The sequence below is a fragment of the Herpailurus yagouaroundi genome, unplaced genomic scaffold (assembly GCF_014898765.1).
Source record: "Herpailurus yagouaroundi ecotype Mexico unplaced genomic scaffold, PumYag 67164, whole genome shotgun sequence".
Classification (NCBI taxonomy): Eukaryota; Metazoa; Chordata; class Mammalia; order Carnivora; family Felidae; genus Herpailurus; species Herpailurus yagouaroundi.
The window spans coordinates 436,765-446,528 of NW_024420010.1; the positions used below are offsets into that span (position 1 = coordinate 436,765).

The window sequence follows — 9,764 nt, forward strand, 5'->3', positions numbered from 1 at the left end:
AAAAGCCTATGGCTAAGACAGAGTGTTTACCACTAAGACTGAAAACAAAGAAATTATTCTTAGTCTCTCCACTCTTACTTAAAAACAAAAAAAAACAAACAGTAAACTAGCCCCTAAAACAAGTAAGATAAGAAAACTAAATAAAAGCAAATTAATGGGAAAGGAAAAAAATAGAACTGCCCTGATTCAATAACAACATTGTCTATATAGAAAATACAAAGAAATTTACAAAATGCACACACACTTGCGCACGCATACACACACACACACACACACACACACACACACACCAAACAAAAACTAAAAAAATGAGTTTAAATCAGGTCTGAGGATACAAAAGCAGCACGCAGCTTGGCGCCTATGTCTGCACCTCCTGGTCACAAGCCTGCGGACACCCCTGGCAGGTCTTGGGGGTTCAGCCACGCAGTCGTCTGGCTCCTCCTCCTTCTGCATAAGGCAGGGCAGAACCAAGGGAGCGCATGGGGTTCCTGCCCCTCTTTCTGACAGTCAGTTGGGCCCTTTGGCTGAAATTGCCCTGGTGGTGACCTCACAACACGACTGTTCTAGCCCAGAGTCTGGGAAACTAAGCGACAGCGTGAACTGCCACACCTTGCGTGGTCTCTGCTGCAAGGACCATCCTTTGCATCAGAAGTGACCATGCTCAGCTAGCCTGTTGGGGAAGGTTCACTTAGGAGGAAAGGCACTTCTTTCGTTCACACTTGTGCAAATGACTCAGAGCTTACTCACCTGGCATTTTGCTATAGCAAAATGATACGGAACAAAAACTAAGATGTTTGAAGGCAGTAAAACCTAAATAAAAAATAAATATCATCATCCAAGAAAGACCTATTGGAGAAAGCAGAGGATGAAAAAGAGAATGAAACAGTGTTTTATTCAATGTATTTCAGCAGTCTTTGTGAAATTTAATTTAAAAAAATATGGCTCCTTTTTCTTCAAAGAACTGTGCTTTTCAGTGGCAGTTACATCAAACCAACCAGACCCTAGGTGTTAACTCTTTGCTATGATTGATTATACTTGGGGACATGTTATTGAAGATACTCATGCTAGGAATTAGAAAGAAAAATACCTATCAAGGTTTTATGGAATATTTTTGCATCTCACTAGAGTTCATTGCTCTTTTACTTTTGGCAAATATGCCCATTATGACCTATTTTATGACATATTTTTAGGCATTAAGTTTACTGAATACAACATCTGCCTATTTACTGAAATTGTTTCCTTTAATCATGGCTTTTTGTATCATCCAGGTTTCTTGATAAAATGTATAAATTACTTTCTGATTTTCTCTAAAACCACCAAACTTCCATTTAAGAATCAAAAGTTATTTTATTTCTTCACAGTAGTTTTCATTTGGATTTCAGTCCTTGCTTATGTTTTGGGAGATCCAACTATCCACCAAAATGTGAAGGCACAGAATGTTTATTCTTATCAATGTCCTTTCTACTTGAGTATTCAGAGTTACTGTCTGTCATTTCCCACGGCTGATTTTATTTATAGCTTTAATAACATCTTGGTCAGAAGTTACTACTTTAGTAAAGGCTATTAGGATATCTTTCTATAGGAATGAGAGTCTCCTATATTTTTCTTTTCATCCATCTAGTTATATAGTGAGCTTTAAAAAAGTACTCCTGACTGAGCTCATTACCTGTTTTCTTGGTAGCTGGTTACCATTTGTCCTACTTCAAATTGTCCTTTTACTTAAAATACATATAAGCCAGAGTATATAGAAATGAACATTCCCTGTATTTTATCAATAGTTTTCTCACTGATATTGTTTATTGGTTTAATTGCCACAAGCATAATTTAAGAGACATCACATTACCTGTGGATTAATGTGTCAACTGGAAATGATGCCTAATTACACTCACAATTTATAATATGGAGCAAATTCAAAACCTTATACCATTAATAATTTGTTACATGCCAATTATATCTCAAAAAGGCTGGACAATTTTGTTAGTATGCTGTCATGTTGAAACTAATTAAAACACAACTACAATAAGAATCATCATTTACAAACAGGTAGGCACGATGGCTCAGGACAAATAAAAAACTGAATTGAAGTCTCTCCTTGTTTTCATAAATTCTCACTATGTGTCTTTTGGAACTATGCTATTATTTATTAAACTGTATGTTTTTTTTTTTAACAAAACAATTCCAAGTCTTTATACCTTCTCAGGAACACTGTATATTACAAATATTAATTTGTTACTAACACAAGCATGAAATGAGTTAATATTTTGGTCATATTAATGTTTCTGTTACAAAAACAAACAACAAACAAAAAAAATCTTGATGCAAACTATTATGTAAATCTGAGATTTACTGCCAACTTTAAAATATGACCTGAAATAGACAGTTTTTATCAAATTAAGAAAAATAAATTGCATTCTGTAAACTAGAAACAGTGGAGACCAAAAGTAAAATCACATTACCATCTAAAATCACTCCAGAAAAATGAAACACTTGCATGTGCACTTAACAAAACATATACAGGATCCATATAGTGAATATTATAACATATTGATGAAAAAAAACTAAAGAAAACTCAAACAAATGGAGAGACCTTCCATAGTCATGGATTGAAAGATTAAACTAGAAAACATGTCAACACTTTCCAAATTGCTTAATAAGTTTGATGCAGTGGTTATCAAAATCCCAAGAAGGTTTTTTTGTAGATGAGCCTATTGAAAAATTTATATGGAAATTTGGGGTACCTGGGTGGCTCAGTCAGTTAAGCTAAATTGAGACTTTTGATTGACTCTTCTCAATCAGCTCAGACTGACTTAACTAAGTCAGTAAGTTAAGTTGAGACTCTTGATTTTGGCTCAGGTCATGATCTCATCGTTCCTGGGTTCAGGCCTTACATGAAGCTCTGCACACTGTCTCAAGCAGAGAATCTCAAGCCTAAGATTGTCTCTCTCTTGAGATTCTCTCTCTCTCCTCTCTCAGCCCCTTTCTCTCTCTCTCTCTCAAAATAAATAAATAAACTTTAAAAATTTATATGGAAATTCAGAGGCCCAAAGATAGCTAAAACGATTTTGATTGAGAATAAAGTGGTACAATTACAGTCCTGGGCATTTATCCCTGAGTAATGAAGACTATGTTCACACAGAAATTTGTGCATGAATGTTTATAGTGGCTTTATCTGAAATAGCCAAAATCTGGGAAGGACCCAAATGTCCTTCAGTGGGTGAATGGCTACACAGAATATGGTGCATCCATGCCATGGAATACTACTCACTGCTAAAAAGGAATGAACTATTTACATATGCAACCCTATTCATGAATTGCCAGAGAATTATGCTAAGTGAAAAAAAGCCAACACTAAAAGGTTACACACAGGATTATTCCATTCTTAAGACCACAAAAATAATATATGTGAGAAAGATTGTTGGTTGCCAGGTTGAAGAGTACTAAGAGTGGGAATGAAGTGGATCTGGTTGTAAAAAAAAGGGGGGGTAACATGAGGGATCCTTGTGATGGAAATGTTTTGTAGCTTGCCTATATCAATGTCAATATCCTGGTTGTCATTACACTATAGTTTTGTAATATATTACCACTGGGGGAAATTGGGTAAATGTTAACTGGGTTCTCTATTATTTTCTTTCAACTGTATGTGATTCAACAATGATCTAAAAAAAAACTTAATTGAAAAAGTTACCATATAATAAAATATGGTACAACTGTTAAAAATGACAACAATCCCCCCAAAAGAATAAAATGGGAAGAATTATTCTACCCAATATTAAGACCTATTATTTAGCTATAGTAATCAAGACAGTGTGGTGTTGGCTGAGGGATAGACATGTACATAAGTGTACTAGGGTTGAGAATCCAGAAATAGACCCACACAAATATGCTGAATTAAATTTTGACAAGGGTGCAAAACTAATTCAATGGAGGAAGGATAACCTTTCAACAAATGGTATAAGAGTAATTAGACTTCCTTAGGTCCAAAAAATGAATCTTGACTTAAACTTCACACACTATATAAAAATTAATTCAAAATAAATTACAGAAATCCATGGGGGAGGGGAAGGGAAAACAAAAAGAGGGTAGAGTGGGAGAAAGCCAAAGCATAAGAGACTCTTAAAAACTGAGAACAAGCTGAGGGTTGATGGGGAGTGGGAGGGAGGGGAGGGTAGGCAATGGGCATTGAAGAGGGCATCTTTTGGGATGAGCACTGGATGTTGTATGGAAACCAATTTGACAATAAATTTCATATATTAAAAAAAAACAAAAAAACAAAACCAAAATAAATTACAGACAAAAGTAAAACATAAGACAATAACAAAAAATTTAAATACATAGAAAAATCTTTGATATCTAGGGCTAGGAAACAAGTTCTTAGGCTTGAAACCAAAAGCATGACCCACAAAAGGAAAAACTGATAAGTTGAACCTCATCAAAATTAAACACTTTTGTTCTGTGAAAGCCCATGTGAATATGATGAAAAGACAAGCTACAGACTGGGAGAAAAGTTTGCAAACTATGTATTTGACAAAGGATTAGTATTTTGACCATATAAAGAATTCTCACAAGGCCAAACAATACAAGTACTGGTGAAAGTGTGGGAAATCTGGAGCACTCATACTCATGCATATTTCATGGAAGTGTAAAATGACATTGCCACTCTGCAATACAGTTTGGCAGTTTCTTAAAAAACTAAATATACAGTAACTTTAAGTCCTAGATATTTTACTCTTGGGCATTTATCCCTTATAAATAAACATTAATATTTGCACAAAAATCGGTATACAAATGTTCATAGCAGCATTGTTTCTAATAGCCAAAAACTAGAAAAACAGCCCGAATGTCCTTCAACAGGTGAATGGTTAAACAACCTGCAATACATCCATTGCACAAGGTACTAATAAATGGAACAAACTCTTGATACACTCAACAACTTGAATGAAACTTCAGAGAATTACACTGAGGAAAAAGTCAATAAAACCAAAGAGTTATATGCTGTATAATTTCATTGTTGAAATGAGAGAATTTTAGAAATGTAGAATGCATTAGTGGTTGCCAGATTAGGGGAGTCAGGGACGGTAGGGTGGGAAAATGTGTGTCATTCTAAAAGGACTATATGTGTGATCCTTGTGATGAAAAAACACTTCAGTGTCTTTACTATGGTGCTGGATACCCAAACCCAAACATGTGGTAAAACTGTATAACACTAAGTATACACCCACACCCACTCCCACCCACAAATAAATACGACTGGGAAATCTGAATAAGATCAGTGGACTGCATCCATGCCAATATCTTAATAGTGATATACTATAGTTTTGCAAAATCTCATCTGCATTATTTCTTTTTTCTCTTGTTTTTAGTTTATTTTTTGAGAGAGCGAGAGAGCAAGTTGAAGAGAGGGGAAGAGAGACAGAGAGAGAAAGAGAGAGAGAGAAAGAGGGAGATTGAGGCTCTGCACTGCCAGCATGGAGCCGAATGCAGGGCTTGAATCCAAGAATCATGAGATCATGACCTGAGCCGAAATCAAGAGTCAGACACTTAACTGAGTGGGCCACCCAGGTGCCCCATATCTGTATTATTTCTTACAACTGCATGTGAATCTACAATTATCACAATAAAACTTTAAAATTAGAAATAGAAAGGCAGGTTTTGAAGGCAAAACAGAACCAAATTCAAGTAGAGGTGGTGAATTGGAATCAAAAAGAGGATACTAGTAAGAAGGAAGGATTCTTGTAATGCATAGTGCATTTTCTCAGGACTTTGCATTTAAACAGACTTAGGTTGATAACTGGCTTCATCACTGGCAGGGTGAATGAATGATTCAGCCTCTCTGATCCTCCATTACCTCATGCATAAATGTAAATAATAATATTACTCCTTCTGTGAGGCTGCTCCCAAATATCTGGATTACACGTTCTTCTCCGTGTTCCAAGTTTCCTTAGCTCACTCCTGCTATGACTCTTATCACATTTGCCTTTTAATTATTTTCACTGTGGCCATCTGCTTATTAGACGATAGTTACTCAAGCACTGTTGTCCTGCAAGAATCATCCCTGTGTCTCCATAGTCTGCTTCACCCAGCACCTGGACCCTGGTACTCAGCAAAGGAGTAATGATGACACATGCTGCTTACTCAAAACACTCTATTATTATATGATCATCTTGCTCATAATATAATATATTGACTATAATATATTGAAGATGAGTGAACATAGAAAGTCTCTGCTTACATTTATTTTCATAAGAACAGGGCTGGGGGGCAGTGCTGGTGGTGGTGGTTTTGTATCCCCATATCTTGTTCAGAATATTCTGGTACCATTGTATTCTCCACTTTTTCCCTTTCATAAACCTAAATACAAAAGAACTGATTAACAGAGTCGGGTTTCAATAAATACTTGTTGGTTGAATACAACACTACCATGAGGTACTTTAGTTTTTCAGCCAGTTACTGTAGCTGTCATTCTTTTTTTTTTTTAATTTTGTTTTCAACGTTTTTATTTATTTTTGGGACAGAGAGAGGCAGAGCACGAACGGGGGAGGGGCAGAGAGAGAGGGAGACACAGAATCGGAAACAGGCTCCAGGCTCCGAGCCATCAGCCCAGAGCCTGACGCGGGGCTCGAACTCACGGACCGCGAGATCGTGACCTGGCTGAAGTCGGACGCTTAACTGACTGCTCCACCCAGGCGCCCCACTGTAGCTGTCATTCTTATGTATGTAAGCTTACACTAGCATAATCAAGAACATGACCTTAGTGATCAGTGGCCTTGGAGAGTCGCAGTGAGCTCTTTCACATTCTCTCTCTGCCTTTCTCCTGATGTTTTGGCCAGAACTTATTCTGTGTTTTTCTCATAGGCTTCCTTCCCCCTGTGTCTTTTCTTTGTACTTAGACAGCTTTTCTGTTTGCATGTCTATCTACACCAAGTAATTGTGAGATCCCAGATATCAAAGGCTATAATCCATTCTTCTTTCATTTCCCACTTCCAGGATATCCTTGAAACACAGTGGGCATTGCTGTTTGCTAACTGCATTAATTCATTTATCTTTGTAATGACTCTGACAGAAGATACACTCCCTTTGTTCTGTAAAATTTAATGTAAATATTATATGTGTAGGTACCAGGTGGTAAATAGGCTATTGTATTGAGTGGTTAATATGTTACATGTGTATAACTTGGACTTATTTCCTTTACCACCTCACACCAAGAAAATCAGTTTTCAGTACCCAGAATGGCTTAAGGCTGCATATATCAGGCTTTAGAACCACTTTCACTCATAAGCAATCCACAAAATTTTTCTGGTCAAACTGTGCTTACTTTCAGCAATGCATAGTGTCATTGCAAACTGACTTCCCAGCTCAACCATAGAATTATTAAAGTCAGTGACCTCACTGCATCACTCATGCGTACTTCTGACATCCAATTAAGTGGAAAGCTCATTGTAGGTACTTAAATAGCACCTCTTGACTCACTTATTTGGGCTATTTGTCTTTAAAAATTTGACCCCGTGGGGATTCTCTTTCCAGTAACAGTGGTATGAAGAGTTTGGGCAATTCACTTTTCACAGAACACAAGTAAAAACCTGGACAAAAATATTGAAAAACAACTATTTTATGACACTGACAAACAATAGAAACCCTGAAAAGTTTTTCTTTATGAAAAACTCCTGCTATGTTGGGAAGAAGAAAAGTTTGTGGCCTTTCTACCTGGGGGTGTACCCATCTCCACTCTCCAGCTCAGATGGTAAAAATCAACTCCTTTACTATGTGGAGGTGGTGGACTCAATCTGGTAATGTTGACAGACCAATTAGGGACTTTGTACGGAGAGTTTGGAAGTGGGGAGTCATAAAAGGGTTGAGATATTATATTCTCCACTGTTCATGGTCTGACTGCTAAACTGCATGCATGGGGAAGACACAGGGAGTCAGGCAAAAGTTGGAAGTGTGGGATTACTTATGATGGATGTTGATGGATGTTGCTGTACCTTTGAATGCATTCCTCAACCCACATGCACCTTGGGTGGCAGAAAGAGGTGGCCTTACTGGCTTGAGTAAGGTTGCAAGATTTAGCAAATAAAAACAGAAAATGCTCAGTTACATTTGAATTTTAAATATACTAAAAATAGTATTCATCATTTACCTGAAATTCAAAAGGCATCTTGTAGTTTATTTGGCAACCTTAGAATTGAGGTGTCTGAACAAAAACTCTACCCAAATCATTGTCTGAAAGCAAAGCAACTCTACAAGTGAAAGGAAGACTGCCAGTGTTCCCAGCAAAAGAAAAAAGGGGGGGGGGAAGGAAAGGGAAAAATGCTGAGCAGAGACACTATTGCCTACACACCATGTGGGAGACAGTTTTAGCAGCTGAGTCTAATTGAGGTCACAATAATGATCAACTAATAATTTAAAAAAAAGATGAAGTTAGCAACATTAAGAAAAAACAAAACAAAATTAAAATCACTACAATGTGTCATCTATAAGGCTCATCTTTCAATCCCAATTTACTACATAGGGGGAAAAATGGAAAGCATAACCCATTCTCAAGAAAATAAATGAGTCAGTAGAATTTGCACCTATGTGAAACTAGATATTAATTTAGCAGATAGACTTTAATGCAACTATTATAGATAAGTCAAAAGAATTTAAGAAATAAATATTTAAAAGTTAAAGGAAAAATAGAGTGGATTTAGGTCAAAAGTAGGGAATATTAGCCAAGAAATAAGAACTCTGAAAGGAAAAAAATGGAAATTCTAGAGCTGAATAGTGTAACAACCGAAATTTAGAAAAAAAATCACTAAATTTACTCAAGAGCATAACTGAGATAGCAAAAGAAACAATTGGAAAACATGAAGACAGAACAACAGAAATTATTCAATCTAAAGAACAGATATAGGAGTTAAGATGGAAGAGAAGTAGGGGGACCCTGGGCTTTCCTTGTTCCTCAATCACAGCTGTATTGAGGTCAGGTCACTTGGAACACCCAGGAAATCAATCTGAGGACTGACAGAAGGATCTCTATGGTTAGAGGGAGACCACATGGTTGGTACAAGGTGCATGGAAGTGAATTGAAGGAGAGAAAAATGGCAGGGCCAAGGTGGGGGACAGAACCCTTTCCATGGGGAGACAAAGGGAGAGAAAGAGAGAAGGGTTGACAGAGTGCAGCAATGGGGTCACACAAGAGGAAACCTCTCAGGACCATGGACTGGGGAGCAAGAGGTACTGAGTGTTGCAGGGTTTTGTTTTTTGTTTTTTGTTTTTTTTGCAAACAGCATATGGAGCTCAAACTGAGGTTTTGGAAGTGTGCAACTTTCTCCAGAGCAGAGCTGTGACATGCACTCTTGGGGTAAAAGATGGTGTTGACCCAGACCGCTTGTCATGGTGTAGAGATCTGCTGGGTCACACTACCCTTCCTGGAGCACATTTGGAAGAGGGTATATTGACTCTCCAAGGACAAAAAGCCCTGCGAACACCAGAAAAAAGTCTTTCTTTTTTTTTTTTTTTATGTTTGCTCAATTTATAATTTATTGATAGCAATGGAGTACCAATTATAAAAACATATTTTGGAGGGCTGCTGGAAATTTGCATAGGCAATTTTTATTATCACCAGAAACATTAATTTATGTATAGGCTATTTTGCTTTTGAATAAATAATGTCTATGCTCTGATTCAACAATTGTTTACTTGAGCACCAAACAGTGAGATGAATGCTATCATATCACTACCATATTATTTCATTTATTCCCAAGAACAATGCACAGAGGTTGGTTTTA

At 36.9% G+C, this 9,764-nt stretch overlaps 1 pseudogene; it reads left to right on the plus strand.

The window, feature by feature from the left end:
- Positions 1–938: 938 nt before the first annotated feature.
- Positions 939–2,007, plus strand: LOC121024789 (probable G-protein coupled receptor 160; annotated as a pseudogene).
- The last annotated feature ends 7,757 nt before the right edge of the window (positions 2,008–9,764 follow it).